At 46.0% G+C, this 19,956-nt stretch overlaps 1 long non-coding RNA gene across 1 annotated transcript in view; it reads left to right on the top strand.

The window, feature by feature from the left end:
* The first annotated feature begins 4,006 nt into the window (after positions 1–4,006).
* LOC128431137 (uncharacterized) overlaps positions 4,007–19,956 on the top strand; it is a 37,816-nt gene continuing 21,866 nt past the window's right edge. Inside the window, exon 1 of the long non-coding RNA XR_008334112.1 lies at positions 4,007–4,079. This is a non-coding gene — a long non-coding RNA (uncharacterized LOC128431137). The remainder of the gene's footprint in view (positions 4,080–19,956) is intronic.

Raw genomic sequence — 19,956 nt, 5'->3', positions numbered from 1 at the left:
AGTAGTAAGATTTCTGTCGTGTGGCCTCCGCAAACCGGTTCTCAGAAGAAAGCTTTCACCGTGGAGGAGGAGTTGAAGTTGGTGAAGCCGCTGTGGCCCCCGAAGGAGGACTCCACTCAGGAGAACCACGACCTGAATCCGCCTGAGAATCCTTCATTTATAGAGACCGATACTCCTGCAGCTCCAGCACAAAATGGACCCCAGGAAAATGACCATGCGCAGGAGGGTGGCTGTTTATTAGAGAGCGTGAAAAAGTCTGAAGAGACCCCGGCTTCCCCCACAGCGGTCGCCGAGGAACCGCTGAGTGCTGCTCACACTCAAGAAACGAAAGAATCAAACGGTGGCCCTGAGGCCGGGGCACAAGTGGGCTCTGAAATGCACCCTGGAGTGGCGGAGAGGGAACAAAGCAAAGGGAATGGAGCTGTGGGCGAGAAGCAGGAGGGACGTGGAGAAAAGGTGGAGGAAGTGAAAGTGAATGGACACGAGGGGCAGATGGAGAGTGGGAAGGAGGTAGAGAAAGAAAGAGATGATGGAATGAGCAATGTAGAGGCTGTGAAGGTGACGTTAGTAGATGAGGAGGCGAAGGCTGAACAGGTGCTGAATGCAAACGCCAACAATAACAACAGTAATAATGTCCAGATGCAGGAAGTCCTGTTTGAAGAGCTGAGTGAGGCCGAGGTCCACCAGCCGCTCTCTTTCACAGATCCAGCTCCGGTTACAGATGTCTTCCGAGCCGATCACTGTGAGGAGTCAGACTGGATGCCAAGCGAAGTGCTGCAACTGGCACAGAGGGATGACGCTTTCCTGCCAGCCGGTGCCAAAGGCGCCGACGCCACAGACACTGACTTCTTCACAGAGACAGCCGGGAGAGCGTCCGCTTCCCGAGACGAGGCCGCCGAGCCCAAGATCAGCACGTCCAGCTTCCTGGAGGACATCTTCGCCAGTTTGAGCACCAGCAGCTCCGGCCTGCTATCGGATTTCAAATCTGAGGCCTTCGGTCAATCCGCCGGGGAGATGCCTGCGGTGTCGGCGCTGGATGAGCTTTTGGATTTCGGGATAGAAGCGAGAGGAAGCGTGGATGAAGCAGGAGGAGCGAAGGGGAAGGATGAGAGCGGCGGAGGCTGGGACGATGAAGAGGAAGGCCTCACAGTGGAGGAGCAGATCAAGAGGAACAGATACTACGACAGCGACGACCCTTGAACTCAGCGCTTTAATAACCAGGATGAGTCGACCACATCATTTCACATCAGTGTCCATGGAGAGATGAACTGCTCGGTTTTAATTGAGTGTTTTTGTACTGTTTTAAGAATCTTCTCTTTTCTTCTATATCTAGCTTTGTTTGATGAAAGCACCTGGCGTGCAGAGAAATGGAATATTTGTCCTTGTATGTCTCTTATAAGCATATCTATATATTTTGGCTGACCGACCCAAACAGAGCTTTGTTTTCAACCACTTGCATTAACTCTGTTTTTTTCTTTGGACGAATGGCTGTCGGCTTTGGTTTGTGTTTTTTTTTTCCTTTTTCATTTCTGGTATGTCCTGAAATAAAGCTTCATGAACTCAACGGTGTACAACTTTTTAATCAGTGGGCGCACGCAGGAGCAGGCGGCAGTGATGGTACTTAGCCGTGTCCCCTTTGTGGGGCCGGCCGGCTTGATGTATGGCCTACCTAGATAACACAGTCCAGCTCGGATCTCTTTGGCGAAAAGGCGTATTGATTTCCACTGATTGAGCAGGCCTGTTGCAGGAGTTACAGATTTTTCCATTAGGTGGCTTTTGTCACCTCTGACAGATTCTTCCCCCTCCTCTGAGTTGCAGCTTGAACACACAGCGTAATTGGCTGCAGAGGGGAAACACTGCAAAGTTAATAACAGTAGTGGAAAAACTGTACTTTAGTGTCAGTGTCGTTCAAGCCAACACGTCCCTTCAGTCGCTGGAAAGTGTCACCGGATCAATAATTCAGTTTCCTTTACTGAAATGCTGTTTGGCATCTTTTTAATTGGCCTGTTTTTTTGTCCCTTTCACGTCACTGATTCTCCTAAGAACATTTAATTTTGTGCATTTTTTATTGTTTACTCTTCCGCCATGCAGGGCAGTTATGAACCCAGACAAACTGTCCATGCAGACAAGTGGGGAACAGATGATAAATACACCCACTGTCAAATAACACGGAGGATTCTTCAAATTCTGGTTTTCATGCTCTAATGGTCAGAAAACCTCACTCTCCTCAGACTGTCCTTTGCTGCAGCTCCTCCTTTCAGCCTCTGTCTGGAAACACTTGGGTTCAGCTCCGGTCTCGCAGCAGTTTGTATATTAACCCCGTTGTATTAAAAAGTACACAAAATATATTCTCACGTAATTGTAGCATCAGAAAAACTAATTAAAACCAAACTTACTGGTAAAATTACCACTTAAACAAAAAGTGTCCCATCAAGTAACATTGAGTAGGAGGGATTTATGATCTATACTGCAGCCAGCCACCAGGAGGCACTCAACACACTTTGGAGTCACTTTTTGGGAGCTGACTTCCAAGCACGTGAGAGAATCTACGGTGGCCTCCAGGTAACGTAAAAACACGACGGGCCCTGTGCAGAGCCACTGGTTGGTTTGTCCACACTGGGATCCAGTAGAAGACTCTGGTTCCCAGTCGCACGTCCTCAACTTTCAATAACCTGCTCGTTCTCTCGAGTCTTTTGAGTCAAACAAAGTTGCCTCACTTACTGCTCATTACATCTGATAAATCACAGTCATATATTATTCAGCTCAAATCGTATTTGAGGAGAGTGTGATGCAATCTGGTGATAGATGTATAACATTTACTGTTTTTAAATTTAGAATGAATTTATAAGAAATAAAGTACATACCTGCAAAAGGTAGGTCAAAAAAGGGGTATGGCTTTATCATTCATGTTTTCAAGGTTCATTCCATATGCTCCATATATTATTAACTAAACTATATATTAAAGATAATACACTTTAATTATACCGCACTTTATTTATGAAGCTCAAAGTGGTTTACATTAAAATCAAGGACATGAAATAAGATCATTTTTACATTTTCAAGCTTCATTCCATATATTCCAGTTTATTTCCATATATTATGTCTTCCAGCTGTCATTCAACATAATCAAAATGTAGTCCGTATAAATTGATGTATATGGAGAAGTCCTGTTTGTGTTATCTCTGTCCTACATCGCAGCAGAAAGAGGAAACACTGCCGGGGGAACTGTTAAGACAGATTTCATGTTTTTAAAAGACTTTTGGAAGATGTGCTGCAAGTGAGAAATGATCACAGCACGTATCGGCCCACAGAGAGGAGCCGGGATTTCAACGTCTGGGACGGTTGACTGGGAATCACTTTAATGCAGCATATTGTGTGTGTGTGTGTGTGAGTGTGTGTCTGTCTGTGTGTGTGTGTGGTTGTCTGTATGTGTGTGGGTGGTTGCTCCCTCGCTGCAAAGAAAAATCAGTGTTTTTCCTTGATGTACACTGAATAGAAGAGAATGGAAAATGACTCTTTATTGTAAGCTTATAAAACACTGATTGTAATTATTTCAATGTATCCATCCATTCAAGGAAATACATTAAATCTGCTTTAAATAGTGGATGGATGAAATGGTGGATGGGTGGAAGGATGGATGGATGTTAATTAACTTATAAACCAGGACTGTAATTAATTCAGTGAACTCATATTCACATATTGCATTAACATCTAGTTTAATAAGCGTTGTCCTCTCATCCTTCCTCCTCCGGAGCTTCACCGGGACGAGTCTTCATTTTGGCCCAGATGCCATCACCTCGCTCGGTCATGACCTGACAGTCAGTCGCTACAAAGTCAACCCCCCCACAAGTTAAAGCTAGAAGCAGCATCATGCTCGACCGGGGACGTGATTGGCTGCTCTCCTCCATCTCCCGTCAGGTGGCCTCTGATTGGCCGGCTGCTCTCCTCCGCCTCCTCCTCCCACCTCCGGAGCGCACGGAGCAGAGCAGCGGAGGCACAGCCGCGCGGTGTGGAGCGGAGAGGACGGAGCGCGGGGTCCGGGGAGCAAGGTGCGTCGACGCGGACACGGAGAGACGCCGGTAGGTGCTCCTAAATAATACATGTGTGTGCGCGCGTGCATGTGTGTGTTGCGTGTCCGTGCGCCTCCGTGGAGCCACTAATTGCGCGTTCTCCTGCAGCCGCGCGGACGCTGGTGCTGGAAGTGGAACTGAATGAACGGTTCTGCAGGAGGCTTCTGCTGCTCAGGGTTTGACCTCTGCTGGGAGAGTTAGTGACACAGTCCACTGAGGAGGCTGGACAGACCAGTGGCACCAGTGCTACCAGTGCAGGTGTTCACTTGATGGGGGAGGTTGGACTTTGGATGCTTTGGTTTTCTGAGCTGTGACCTGTCAGTGAGTGGAGGAGCCAGAGAACCACCTCCAGAATAAATCTGCTGTTCCGTGCATGTTCTCCTTCAAATAGGAAGCAGGGTCCGGTGTGTGTCTGTGTGTGTGTGAGTGTGTGTGTGTGTGGAGGATTCATCCAGGGGTTGTTATTCATCTTGTGTTACGATGACTGTGGCTAACAAACATCATAGTATTATCACTAGATGACCTCAGATCTCCCTAAAATACAGTTAAGTCTGATATGACTTGGAATTCAATGTTCCTGAAACATATGATGCAACTTTTATTGATATCAACTTGAAGCATTTAACTTGTTTCTCTGTGTGGACCTTTAAAGAAGATGTTGCAGAGGGAGGTCATTTTGTCGGCTCCTCACTTTCTGACGCCCTCTCGATGGGTCTGAGTTGAGTTTAGTGTTGGACGTAGGTTTAGTGTAACGATCAGGTTTGACCTTCCTGTCCGGATCCATGTCTGCAGAGAGTTGTGTACTGGTTCCAGTCACAGGAACAAGCCCACGGCTCCATTCATATGCTCAGTCTGGAGCTCTGTGCACCTGATCCCACTTCGCGTTCCAGGAGCTGGACATATTAAACCTGGTTCAGTCAGGGAGGTCACTGCTTTGAGCTGCACAGGGACATGGGCGGATGAGTGAGTCACCAGGGACGTCCATAGAGACACCAGTGGACTGGCAGACGTGGACACTATGAATCTGTCTTCATGGAGTGAGGACATTTTGGGAAATCCAGGACATTTTGGCCCGTCCTCACTTTCTGACCCACTTTCAACGAGCTGTTTGAGACTTGGGTTAGAATCAGATTCAGGATCAACTCTTCCTGCTGAGAGCTGCGTGCTCGTTCTCCTCACGACCCAGCTCCGGTACCAGCGGGTCTCCTCCCACAGCCTCTCTTCATCTCCCTCTTCTCCTCCTTGCAACCAAACCAAGAGTGCACCACCAACCGGACTGGAAAGGGCTGACCCCCCGTACGGTCACATGGGCTTCACGTCACGAGGACGATAGCGGACCCCAGCGGACTCTTGAGTTTGCCTTTAGAGTCCTCACTAAGATAGAAGAGTGTGTGTGATGTGTGTGAGTAGATCCAGATTAGCAGACGAGCACATTGTGCATTGTGCACTTTGCAGACTAATATCAAGTCCAGTGATTTATCTGGCTGCTAATCCACGTCACTTACCATGAAGCGGTTAAATCCATGGCTGGAAGAGGGGATGAGTGTTTTACCAGCGTCAGATATCCTGCTGCTTTATTCCAAGGAAGTGAAGGGGGCAGTGGAAAGGAGAGTGGGGGGGGTACAAGCTGCTCAATGGGATTGTACCTCATAGTCATCGGGTCACAACAACAGTTCTCTTGAGGCTGAGCGTCTGGAAATCAATTTGTGGAAATGGATTTTGACAGTTGCTTTGAGACGCGAGTGCCTCGGATCTCAAGCACGTCTCCCTCCTGTGGGACTGATCCTCTTTATTTTGGGGAATTACTGCACCTCCTGGAAGAGGTTACATCACTACTCCTCCTTCACACCTGTCCACGGTGAAATCCAGGCCCATCTCCTTTTGTGAGCACCGTGGCTTTTCAACCTCAGAACGCCGCCCGGGTCGTTAATACAGGCAGGCCCGCCAAACTCTCTCATTTAAGCCTGCGCACTGGCGCGTGACCAGATACTGATATTGTACAAGTTTGCGGAGCGAGGAGAGAGGAGGGAGGGAGGGAGGGAGGGGGGACGAGGGGAGGGGGGCGGGCGTCCATTTAATTTCAGAAATGTACTCCTCACCTCCTGTGACAAGAAAGCGGTTTAATCTCAATTAGACAACGGCCTCCGAACGGGTCCTCTGCACACATGGAGGCTTTCAGCTGGGATGAGCGTGGCTCCGGCTGAATGAAGAACTCACTGTGGGTTTAGATCTCATCTTGTTTTGGCTCCTGACTGTAAAACCTCAGTTTGATTAATTCACTGTCACTTGAGCTCCGGACACATAGATCACAGTCAGTCGGTTCATGATTCCTGCTCGTGACACGGATGTTAGTCCTTTCAGACACAGAAAGGCTAAAGATCAATATGTTGAATGAGCTCTTTTATAGTTTTCTCCACATTGCGCCTGTATTCTCTGAAATCAATGACTTTCACCCTCTCTTCTAAATGCACTAAATCACTATTGAACACCTCTAATTCTTAATCGCAGCCCTTATATCTATAAATAGGCTGTTTACATCCGCCGTGTTGTAAACTACATCTTATTGACGTCCTGCGGGAGGAGGCCAGCCCCTGAGTGTGCATCTAATAGGCCCGGTTTTAACTCATTTAGCCCACGTGTGGATTAAATGGGTTTTATATGTGAAGGCATCCAGCCTGTCAGAGTTATTGGCCCAGTGTGACACAAGGGAATCGATCTTTAGAAATGTTCCACACTAAATAATGCTGTGCCATGCTCACTTGTAGCACGGACGAGGAAACTGAAGCCTTTCTCTCTGTGGCTGAAATTAATCTGCAAGACCCCCCCCCCCCCCCCACCCCCCACCCCCCCAACCCCCCTGTCCGAGCGCGTCCACATCTTAATTGCATCATATTTCGGTGCAGGGAAGTGATTGGATTTGGATTTATGGTGCAGCACGGTTCTCCCACATGAGATAAACAGTACCCGACAGTGATGAATGGCGTTTGTAAAGAGTGTGCGTGAGAATGGCGGCTTATTAACTCGTTCACAATATCAATGCACTTACGTGTTTGTCGCCGCCTCCACACACACACACACACCTATATGTTCATGCAACTGCACAACTGGCAGTACTGTGCATGCTCTCACTGTGTTTTCTCCAGACCCTCTCCTCGTGTCGGGCTGTGCTGACAGTGACACAATGATGCGTAGACGTCCTGGGAGTTGTTGTGTTGTCTGTCGTGAGCACCTGTAACATGTGAGCCAGCGTGTAAGAACATGTCAGTCATTAATCACTAAGACTAACGCCTCCCCACTGACGTTTTTTATGTTTCTTCTCATTAAAAAAAGCCAATAGGCAATTTGAGAAGTGCTTTTCCAGCGTTATCGTCGAGTGATGGGAATTCCCGGCTCTTTAAAGTGGCTCAACAGTAAGAGCTGGCTCCAGAACAGCTTTAAGTACCACTTCTGGCTTTTGTTATACACCCACATTCACCATTGTTATGACTTGTGAGCAGCGTGCACAGTGGGCTCTGGGATATTTGCTTATTTTGTTGGTGCAGCCTCAAAGTGACATCTGTCATTAAGACATATGTTTCCTGTTTATTTCTAGTAAACCAAGTAAACTGTCCATCACTCTCGTAGTTCTACTACACACTTAACTTTATCACACACCACCAAACCTCCTGATTCCCCCCCCCCCGCCCTGAGGCAAGTTAAAGTTGAAGAGCGAACATTGATTCTGCTGAAAAACAACAACAACCACAGCAGAAACTTTTGGCTGTTTCCCAGTTAATATCCACTGGTGCATCAAAGTCTGTAAAATACCAGTGAATATTCTCTGTTTCCCAGGTCCCGGTTTCTTCAGTACGTGTGTGCAACCTCCCACTCGTCAGTTAGAGCCGAGCAGGGATGAGAGGTGAAACGTCTTCAAGAGAAAAGACAAACTCCTGAAAACAAAAATCCAAATACTGAAGAACAAAACAAATATTGGTTCCTGGTTGTCATAGCGACACTCATGTAGCTGATACTCTCCTTACTCTTTTTTTTGGGACACGCACATTTTCCTAATAACGTCATCGGTGGCTGATTAGATCGACTGTAGCTAATTAAAGTTTAATTCCGTAGCAGCTAAAAAATTAAGCGCTTGGGGGTTCTCTGGTTGAAGTGCTCTCTCTCTCTCTCTCTCTCTCTCTCTCTCTCGCTCTCTCTCTCTCTCTCTCTCTCTCTCTCTGCAGAGAAATGAGCGAGGGAAGAGACCACCCCTGGAACACCACTTCACGACCGGGGGTCTGGGGTTGAACTGGGATAAAAGATGAAGTTTGATTTGTATCAAATCTACATTTCTGTTCCTCTGAGTATCACAGCTCAGTTCTTCTCAAGTTGCGGCTCCGGCTGCAAACTGATGATTATTGTCATTATTGATCAATCTGCCAGTTATTCTGTACTGACCCTCTGGGGTCTGAGGACGTGTCAGCTCGTCTCCATCAATAGTTCTAGATCTTTCTATTACAATCTCAGAGAAACTAGGACTCGCAGGCCTGGTTCAGATATTAACCTCGACCACCTTGAGCTCTTACGTCTTTCAGGATGAGAGTTGAACAGAGGATTGTTTTGTTGATTGCTTTGTGTGACAACCAACCAATCAACACTCAGGACCTTGGAAACACCTTTGTTTCTGCTGTGTTGTCACCGGGCAGAACACACACGTTGTCCTGAGAAACTGTGGAGGTTCTCTGGAGTTCAGTGCACGTGTGAAAGCAGCTGGCTACACGGACTGTTTCATGAAATTAACTAATTATGAGATACGACTTATTGGCAGGTACAAAATATTACAAACCTAATTAGGAAATCCCTCTTGAGAAATAATGCATTTGTTTTTGCAATGGAAATGGAAATATATTGTATGTGTTTGTATGTGTGTGTGTGTGTGTGTGTGTGTGTGTGTGTGTGTGTGTGTGTGTGTGTGTGTGTGTGTGTGTGTGTGTGTGTGTGTGTGTGTGTGTGTGTGTGTGTAGTATTGCACAGAATTCCTTCAGCATTTATTTGATTTCTTGCTCACAAATCTCTAAGCATCATTTCCTTTGAGTGGAACCCTGCAGGTCGTTGGAGTTGTTGACCCGTCCTCCTCTTGGCAGAGTCAACAGCACCTCTTCCCTCAGGGGCTCGGTGGAGTCTCACATTATTCTTATTCACTTGACCTTCTTTGTGAATAACTAATGAGCGTATTGTTCAGTTTAATTGCCACACGAGGAAGTAAACCAGCGGAGGGGAGCGTTGCCCTATTGCCCGTTTTCATGTAGAATTAATGGTTTTCCCTGCAACAACTCGCTCATCATTTACAATGCATTAGATTTTATTGCTGTCTGGCTGCACTGTAATTACTGACAGAAGGAGGCTGTAACTTACAACCCTGTCGTTTTTTATAAGGTCTCGAGTTTTGTGCCGCTGCGGCTGTAGCACTCCTCTCTGATTCTCTCCTTCTCCGAGGGCGTTTCATGTTGATGTGCTCTGACCTGCGCTGTTGCTCCACGCCGGCTCCCTCTCTCCGTCAGCTCCCTGTGCGTCTCTGTGGAGAAGGCTTTGGAAAGCTGCAGGGCCCCAGCTACGTTTCATCTGGTGAGCTCGCCGCGTTGTGATCATGTCTGCGACTGCCGCCCAGACTTTATTGGATCATTTGATAATCTTGTTGGCCGCAGCTCAGCTTCGCGTGTCCCCAGCTCTGCATATTACTCAGTAGGCACAGATGATAGATTCAAATCCAACAACACCATACTGCGATCATACTGATTTTTTTTACCCACCACTCTTCTCAGCAACATGGCACATAAATAAAAGCACCAACAGCGTGGTTGTTCATCATGTCCGTGCATATTCATTAGATTTGACACAAGAACAGAGATATTAGAGAAACAAAACCACATTGTTGTCATCCATTTTTCTGTTGTTTACAAAAATGACAAATGGTACGCAACAAAGCTGCTATTATTCAAAGTGCTCAGCTGACAGATGTCTTTTTTACTGAAATGGGAAAAGACGGAACATGACAGCATGGGTTCCCCCAGTGGATTGCACTGCGAGCCCAGCGGCCTGCCAGGCCTAAGTTGGCCCCCCGCTGGGACTAAGCATCTGCATTTTTTTTTTTAAAGATGTTTTTCAACTACAGTTAAAGTGGGGGGGCTTGTTTGGAAACACTTTACTAGGAAAGTTCACCAGCGACAGAAAAGCAGACATCAGATCAGTGTGCGTGTGGTGTGTGGTGATGTTGACTGTGTTGCTTCCCCCAGAAACCACAGCCCATTATGAATCATTTCCCTATGAAAACACATATGACACAGAAAACATTTGATATGTTTATTGTTTTTAATTGAATTTGGTCAAAGAAGATTCAACAAACTATTAAAGACCACGAGGAAATGACAAAAACAACTTTCAGCACCGGACAGCTCCCGTGCAGCCACAGACACAAACAGCTCAATGAAAAGAAGTGAATTTATTCCTTAAACACAACAAGAGCAAGTATTCTTTATTATTTATATGTTAAGAATAAAATTATAACCTTCTAACTTGCCTGAGGGGCTTGGGACATGGCTGCAGCCCAGAATAGCCCCGGCCTGGCCCCAGTGACCAATAGAAACAGTGGAAAGCCTCGGCTGAAGCAGATATGACGTAAGTTAAAAAAAACAGAAACATCCAGAACCTTGAATGAAATTATGGGTTTAAATATTGGAAACATTTTGGATAATACATGGGTCTATTTGTTTTTAGGAATTTTAATGAAGAATTGTCACACGTGATGTGTTTAAGTGTCAAACTGCTTCGTTTACGGCTCATTTGTTTCCTGACTGCAGACATCGATGGTTGGAGGGAGAGCAGAGGCTCGTCCTGCTCCCTCTCATTCTGTTATCTCATACTCCACCAGCTGTGGTTGCAAGTTGGCCGCCGTTGCCTTCCCTCATCCTCCACACACACACACTCACACACACACACACACACACGAGTCAGCCTGCACCACCACCATCACCACCACCATCACCACCACCACCACCACCACCACCACCACACTTGGCATGGGATGAGTTGCAGAGATGAGCCTCCTTGCCCTGGTTTTTTTTAATTGGGTTCTGATGATGGGACTTTGCTGGTTTGCCAAGCCGGCCCCTGTGACTAGTGATGTTTCTACCTCGGTCAAGTAGATGATTGGATTTTCATCGGAGTGGTCAAATAGCGAGGGGGGGGGGGGGGGTGTGGGGGGGCTGAGGACGCAACACAAGCCTGGCCTGCTACTGCCTGATCACTGCTGGCGTATGGATACCTTGTCCTGAGTTTAAAGTTTATATTGGTTCTAAGCATCAAGCTCCAATTAGAGGCTTGTTGTTCATTTGGAGATAAACAGCCAGACAGGGGGGATTGTGCTTCTCATGTTCAAGGCAGATAATAGCGTCTGAGTAAAAGAATTATCATTTTTTGTTTGTGTTTGATTTGCTCCTCTCTCTAATCCTCTTTATGGAAGCCCGACATGGTTTCACACTGATATTTATACGCAGCAGAGGGTTCGGGAAGAGGATGAGGAGTCAAGCTGTTCATACTTCTTCGGCTCAATGAATTAAATAGAGAAAATGACACAGACGAGGATATTTCATTTTTTTGGAGGCTCTATATGTAACATTTTGTTCAGCTTTTGGCAGAACTCTTGATTTCAGTCAGCATCTGCTCTGAGTGAGTAGACATTCCTCAGTGGACCCAGCTAACCCATTTGAATGGTCCTGTGTGTGACTCCTAGGCCTAATTATAGCGTCTGCACTATTATCTGAACACAAACACCAAACAGAACGTCATTAATCTGAACTAACTAGATGCAGCACTAATTATTTCAGGTTCTTTTCATACACTTGATTCATTTTTCTACGTCTTCATCCTCGGAGGCCTGTATGTAAATGTGACATTTCGACAGATATAATGCGGAGTGATGTTTCCCCCCCATCTCATCCCAGTTGGTCTTGTTAACGGTCTCCACTCTGAGAAGAGAAATGTATTCATAAGACTTTGACGGAGCAGATGTTCCCTTTGAAACAGTTGAGGCAGCGATCTCCATCTCTTCGGCCGCTGCTCTCCTGGATGAAACGAAGCAGCAGCAGCTCACGACCTGCACCACAGCTGCTTTTATCCCGTTTCAGGCCGTAAAGCTCAAATTCCCAAGTTTATATCCCATGTCAGACTCGTAGAGGTGAAGCAGGGCTTTTCCTCGGTGGAACATTTCCTCCATGTTTAAGTGCAGTCAATATCCATTTCTGGCTGCGTCAGGGATTCACGGCCTCGACCCACATTAAGGATTTTATCTCCAGCTCTCAACATTGATGTTTGCAGAACGTTTGAAGTATTCCCTGAAAAGTTGGAATGTGTTTTAAAGTAGATATGAGTCCAACTTTCTTTATAACCACTGCCAAGAGAGTTCCATGTTCACTAGGTCTGTAATTGCATCAATTAATCTGCCAGTTCTTGTTTGGTCGGGAACGTCTGTTTGAAAATAGTTTGTTTGATAGTGAGAACAGATATTCAACTTCCTGTCAAAGAAAAGCAACAAATCCTTACATGTGAGTGACTGAAGATAAAGAAATGAATCATTGGGTGATGAATGGATTATTATTAACCTTCTGAAAACTGACTGGCAGTGGAAGATGGAGTTTGTGTGGTAAATCAGATCTAAAATGAAAACTATAATAACTAGAAAATTCGTTCTTTTTGTACTGGAAAGCTAAGACCTTTAGAAACGTGTCTTAGAATTTTTTTTTTTAATCTATGGCACAATTTCCGTCCTTTCATCATTTATTATGGTTTGTTGACTGCAGATCCTTTCAGCTCAGGTTGAACAGAGCTCCGTGCTTCAGTAGCTTCACGCCTCAGAAACAAGGACTTAAAGAAATGCATGGAACTGTCACGTTGCAGTATAGAGTTTCCAACGTGTATGTTTCCGTGCACGTCGGTGTAATAACCATCCTCGGTGAAGGTCGGAGCTTTTAGTAGAAGCTTCTGCATCACACATGTTCACAGTGGTCTCTGCAGTGAGCTGCCAGGTTAAAGTATAAGGGCCCATTCTTTCTTATTTAGTGGATCTGAAAGCTTTGCACTGTGTGGTCTCCCACTCTTCTCTCACTTTCTTGCCTGAGAACAGCTGTGAGGAAACTGCCAAAGGTCAAATGGCACCAAGCGAAGCTGCCGGAGTGAAAACAGGACCAGACTTTAATGCAGAACATATTCTTGCTCTTTGTCTGTGCTCTGTATTATTCAGATTTTATTTTAGGGCTTTAAGAAATGCAGAGTTGCTTGTTCGCTTATATAACCTTTTGTTTGTGTACGTAGGTGTTCAATTTCACAACCTCCATCTTTTTAAAAAGTGAATATTTAACTTTTCTTGTGATTGTAAATGTAATATCTTATCCGGGTTTGATATTTTTCCGTGTTTTTCTAAAATAATAAATAAAATACAGCGTGGTCTAAGTTAAATGTAATCCTAATGCTTAATGAAACGTGTTTTTCAAATGAATCCCTGTAGAATCACTGCTCTGAGGAATCTGTAATTTGTGTTTAGGAACTTTATCTGCCCAATATCATTTCTAGTGGTTTCCCAGTGTAGCCACAAAGGCCCATGTGGCAGCAGTATTGACGAATGAAAAGCAATATTAGAAGAATACCTGAGTTCCCACTCTCTCTTAGTTTTTCTCTGTTATTTACTGCAGCAGACGTAGTTTATTTAATGTTTGTCTGAGCTCTCATTGCAACACAGAGGTAAATAAAAAGAAAAAACTCCCCCCCCCCCCGAGCTCCCAGGAAGTCATGGGGGGAGAAGCAAAACACATTTGAGGTGTTTGGTGTAATCACTGCTCGGAGCCCGTGTTTATTCTCAGCCGTGTTTCTATTTCTTTGTTCTCCCGGCGAGCTGCACGCACCCTGTCTCCAGGAAGAGTCTGTAAATATGTTGTGTATTGATTTGAATATCACAGTAGCTTTGTACCACGACGAGTCCTTCATCCGTCTGGACCAGCTCAGGAACTCCTGTCTCGTGTCGTTGCCTCAACAGAGAAGCTGACGCAGCCGGACCAGGCTAACGTGTGCTCTGGTGCGATGAACACTCTGTCCTCTCTAATATGTGAACTCCATGCACTTTTCACAATGTGGTTGATTACACTCGCTGGGTGATTTTTCATATTTAATCAGCTCCAGGCGTTTCTGGGTTTTACTCACACAAGAGTGGCCATTAATATTCAGTGTATCCACGTTACAGACATTTACTCTGTGTGTGCGTGTGCATGTGCGTGTGTGTGTGTGGAGCACTGTTTCTCAGTTTTCAGGTCACGGTTCAGTATGTTTTCTTTGCAGCGAAAAGAAAACATACAAAACAAACTTCTTCTTATTTCTTCTATTTTAATAAAACACTAGTTTACTTAACATTCTCTTAAAGTCGCCAAAACTGCTGCAGCTTGCTGCAACCTAGGTTTTCTCCCGGGCGCATCTGGATTTGATCCCCGTGGCCTGATCTGAATTCTTTGATTTTGCATTTGCAGGAAAGATCGAGTTTCAAATTGAGATCTGCACACAACAAACGTTCTGCATGTCCACTGGCTGCATTCGTTTGGTTCCGTCAGAACTTTTAAAATCATAGATCTGTTACTTGGCCTTTTGTGATATTCTCCCCTTCCTCTATTTTTATCATCAACTCGCAGGGCCGGGTCTAGACAGGCATGTATGAGGGGGCAGCCACAAATCTTGAGGCGGCATTGTGCCTAACCCTAACCCTAACCCTATTTAGTTTGAGGGGGCACAACATTTATTTGAGGGGGCCAGGCCCCCTCTTGCCCCTGCCTAGACCCGGCCCTGATCTACTGTCACATCTTGGTTTCCTGTGATGAGTTTAAGTGACGAATGAGTTTGTGATTCATCTGGAAATAACCCAGATTTAACACAGATTTATATTCACACTTGTGAAAGCTGAGATGATGATCCGTCCGTCAGACACAAGGAGACCGCGTCCTGTTAATTCTCCTGATTAATGCGGAAACACAAAATACAGTCATTCTTCTTCATGTGGATTTGCAGTGATTGGATATCTGCCCGCTCTCTGGCTCAACAGGTAATCTTGATAATCAGATCATTTTCCATTGATTCATCACGGCCATCATCCGTCCTGCCTGAGGGAAACGCAGCGTCGGCTCAATCACTGATTCCTGCTGACCTTTCCACCGCGGAGTCGTTTAATTGAGCCGACTCATGGGCCCTGTGCAGCCCCCCCCCCCCCCCTTCCTCTGCCATGTATTCCAGAGCCAAACTCATAACAAAGGACGCCCTCACCTGTCTCCTGCTGCCACGACACTCCCCGCAGCCACACTGACACATAAACAGATCCTGTGTAATGAACCGGAGGCTGATGGGCAGGATGCATCCTGGGAGAAGTGTTGGATGTGCTGCGATGCCTGAAGACGCTGAGTCGTCCTGCAGGTTCGATGCCGAGCACACAGCCGTCCCCGTGCAGGACAGACAGGACTCAGCTTCACGGCTGCAGCCTGCACCGGGCGGTTTGTTCTGCAGCGCCGTCAAATGACTCGGCTGTGAATCCATCATGTTAAATAAAGTTGTGCCGACTACAGCTGCCCTCTAAATGTCAATGATTCAAATTTTCAGTCTAGGGGCGGCTGAGCCACACTTCATCCTGCCAGTTGGATCATTTGGCTTTTTCCTGCAGCAGAGCAGGTTGTAAACTGGAGTGGAACTGGACAGAAGAGTAATTCTAAGTGAGGTGGATGGTTTTTAGCCTCTGTGCGTCTTAATCAATATTTCTATCTATCTATTATTACCTCAGCAAATATTACAACCCACACACACAGCTGAGACATTGTCAGAGTGTCAGAGTGGGAGTGACGAGCGGGAGGAACATCCATCATCTGGTGACACCTTCTCACAAATAGAGGATCGGCTTTTCCACACGTTTTTACAAGAATTTAAAAAAAATGCATTTACATTTTACAGCTTTAGGGCCAATTTATGATTTTACTCAAATGCTGCAGGTCAGAGTTGAGCCTCAGTGAAAACAAGTCTGACATTAGACAGGAAAAATAATGTGAAGGCGTTGGGTATGCTGATTCCCGATGATGGGCAGGTGGGAAGAGGGAGGGAGGGGGGGGGGGGGGGGATGAGCAGACCCACCAGACACACCTCACCCGTACTGAGAAGACTGACACTCACAGAACAGCTGTTTTTATTCATTGTTATTCCACTCGCTGTCGTGGCCCATGTTTACCATCCATCCCAGAGAACTGCATCAGCCTGTCAACATCTGGCAGCAACACAACCTCTGAGGATTCCATTCTGACTTTGAAAACAATATGAAAACAAACTAAAGTATGAGCTACAGCCGTGTTTCTGATGCCCCCCCCCTCCTCCCTCCCCCCCCGCTGTCTCATCAGGTAAATCTGTGAGTTATTCCTCTCTTTAGTGTTTCCATGACAGTGCGCTCTGGTGTCTGTCCTGCCTGCACGCCGCGGAGGGGGGGGGGGCGTGATGTGGAGTTATTGCTCCCTACATCACAGCGTCTGTGGCAGCGTGGCTCGCCACTTCCTGTGAATTCATCACCGTTAAGGGAGCAATCAGCGGGGCTGGAGCTTAGGAGGCACACGGGGGTAGATGGTGGGTTCACATTAACCCCACCCCTTTCAATCACCCTTTCTCCATCCACTTTATCGAACGCTATGATCTATTGAGGGAGAAAGCTGAGGCGCTCTTCAAATAAAAGCAATACCCCCGTGGCTCTGGAGAAGGAAATCAGGAGTCAGGCGTGTCCCAGCCGACAGGCAGACGAGTGGACACGGGTTTCTCATCTCAGCCAGCACACCTCCACCCTGCTCCTGTTGCAGCCTCCTCGCTCGGGTTTATCATCAGCTGCTCCCCGTAGATGCTTATTGCCTTTCGCAGCCTTATCTGTCTGCTTGGATGAAAAGGCCTCCCAGGAAGAGATTAGCAATCCAATAACTTGTGGAGCATCCACCCCAGCAGCAGGTGCTCCCCAGAGTGCATGCTGATGAGAGCAGCCAGGACACTGTAATAACAGGCCGAGCGGTATTTGCAAACAGCGAGCAGCCTCCCAGAAGCCTCAGCGTCCCAGAAGCCTCGGACTGCTGCTCTCACCAACTCGCTGTAAAGTCTGGGCCCTTCTTTTTATTTCTATGAACGAGATCCAGACAGAGACAATTTAAAATAGCGTTAAGATTCAGAGCAATATATACTAAAGTATTACATGTATAAGTATGTGTTTGTAGCCAAAGTATAATGCAATAATATTGAACTATATTTACCACACGTTGAAATGGAGGGATTAGGATTATATTTGTCCATGGTCCAATCTTTCAAAAGCACATCATGCAATGACTGTGATTGGTTGATAATCACCAAGCAACTAGCACTGCTGTAATAATGAATTAGTGTCAGGCTACACTTTAATGAGCCTCCCTGAAAACACACACACAGATTCCAGTTGTACTTGCTGGTGTCCCTCAGGGTTTAACTCTGGGCTCAGTCTTCTTCTCCCCGGACAAACAACTCGAGGTCGAGTAATTCACGACCTTATTATTTACTGTTATGCAAATGATACCCAGCGGGACAGTGATCTCAAACCCAATGAAACCAGTGACCTCATCCTCACACTGCACCTCTGATTACTATGTGCACTTCCTGTCTGTCAGATCACTACTGAGGGAGCTTCGTGTTCAAGGCCCCTCAGCCATGAAACTCTCTGCCTGAACCTGGATGGGTTTAAATCCTCTTCTTTAATCTCTATATGGAATATTTAGTTTTATGACCTTTCTCCTCACTCGACTTTAAAAACAAAATTATGAACTCCTCTTTTATTGCTTGTTTTACATCATTTGATGCTCGGTATTTTATAGTGTCAGTCCATTGTGTGACTTGTTTATCCTGACGCTGTGGCTCAGTAGTTAACTGTCACCTGTGGTTTTATGGAGCTTTATGACTTTTAACTTTGTTGTTTCGTGGCTCGTTATTATGGCCCCTGGTGAAAGATGGAGGAAAGAAGAAGGAAACTTGGGGAGGTGTACTTACTTGTCTTTTAAATATGGATGAGAAGCTTATAGGTGATATAATGTGAACTCAATCATGCATTAGACAGAGAAATATGTGGATCGTGTAGAGGTTTCATCTTTTTAGTATTTTATATATATTTTATATTTTAGTATAGTATTTTAGTATAGTATTTTATTGCAGAAGGTCGACAGTCAGAGATTTACTACTCGATGCATAAAGTAAAACAGGATGCGACCACATAATAAACAAGACTTCTCTGTAAAATATTGTCTGTTACTTAATGTTTGGATAATTAATTTTATTTCAGATTAATAGCTTTCTTATTTTATTTCTGCTAACTGATATTTATCCAACTGTAAATCCAGATGTAGTGAGTTTAAATGTGGTTTCATTTCACTGTTGGGCCTTGACGGAGGTCCGGACTCTACTAACTGACTAACAAGTATATTCAACCACTGTCCAATGAATTTTAAATAAAAATGGCATCACTAATACACGTGTGGAACATGTAAAAATCTGTGAGTTTTCCTTATCTACCCTGAGCTGATTCATTTCAATGAGCAGGCGTCCACATGTCCACAGTGGTGAGTCTATCTGCAGCTCTACAGGCTCCACAGCGTTTCTCCCTCTTTGAGTGCGTCTGATATCAAGCTCTCCAACAATCGAGTGCACAAACACAAACTCAGCACAAAACAAAGCGGGAGGTGTGGGCAGGCTTATTTCCTTTTTTCATGGGGGAACACAAAAGGACTCAAACCCTAAAGCATCCCCCCCCCCCCCGGCTTCCTCGCCGCCGGCTGTGCAGTGAATTTATGCGCTCTGCCGTGTTATCTGTACTCTGTGTTTTCTTCAATTTCACGGAGACTTGTGTTTCCTGATAAAGAGTCAGTCGGAGTCAGTTCCTCAAGGCCAGCTAAACGTGATAAGCCACTGTAGTGTTGTTATAATGCACTCTATGAATCACAGCTGCTTTGTCAGCTCTCGGCAGCCGGTGATATGTGAAATGCAAAGAGGCTGCTGTTCATGCAGTGACTGGTCGGGGTCAACAGGGATTCTTTTTAGGAAGGGAATCATTTTATTTTTAAACAAGATTGACAAAGAGCCTGAAGAAGACTTTGGTATCTCTGAGGTCGCCTGTCGTGGCGAGCTGAGACCCTCGAACTGCAGGAAGCATTCAAAGAATCTATTTTTGTTAGCTATCGTGTTTTTCAGTCTAAATATCTGAGAGGTAGTGATAAAAGGATTGTCTGTGCCATGCTGCTGGATGTTTGCCATCCCCAGCGAGGGCAGGGGCAGGCTGCTGAGTGGGAGGCGCAGGTGCAGTGAAGGATTTGCTCTAATTGACTGAAGTACAGGAGCCCAGGAGGGACAGATCAGGTGCAGAGATACTAGCCAGGGTTTGCCCGGGTCTGCAACAAACAAAGAGGATCCTCCCCTTCACTGTTCTCCTGTAATTGCAGTTACCCTAATCTGTCCCCCCGGCCTGCTGTCTGTAAAAAAGACACAAACAGCCGAGTGCTGAGCCTCAGCTTGGCGTTCAGCCGGCTGCGAGACGAGGAACAAATGAAAACCGAGTCGCTCGGGCGGGAGATTAATGTAGAAAAATGAAAAGGGATGGATTGGGCCGCGCGGAGACGCCGGCGTTACAGGTGTCTGGAGAGGGAAGACGGACTGCCAGCTCCTTTAGACTTGGCTCGCTGCTGTTCCAGCAAATGATGGGCCTATGTCATAATAAAACGGGTGGTGGGAAAGTAGCGTGATATTAATTGCGGCGGCTTCCCCTCCTCCTCCGTCTGCAGCCAGGGACGACTCTTCTACC

This window comes from Pleuronectes platessa, chromosome 24, assembly GCF_947347685.1.
Source record: "Pleuronectes platessa chromosome 24, fPlePla1.1, whole genome shotgun sequence".
Lineage (NCBI taxonomy): Eukaryota > Metazoa > Chordata > Actinopteri > Pleuronectiformes > Pleuronectidae > Pleuronectes > Pleuronectes platessa.
The sequence above is the reverse complement of the archived record's forward strand: the minus strand, read 5'-3'. Positions and strand labels throughout refer to the sequence as shown.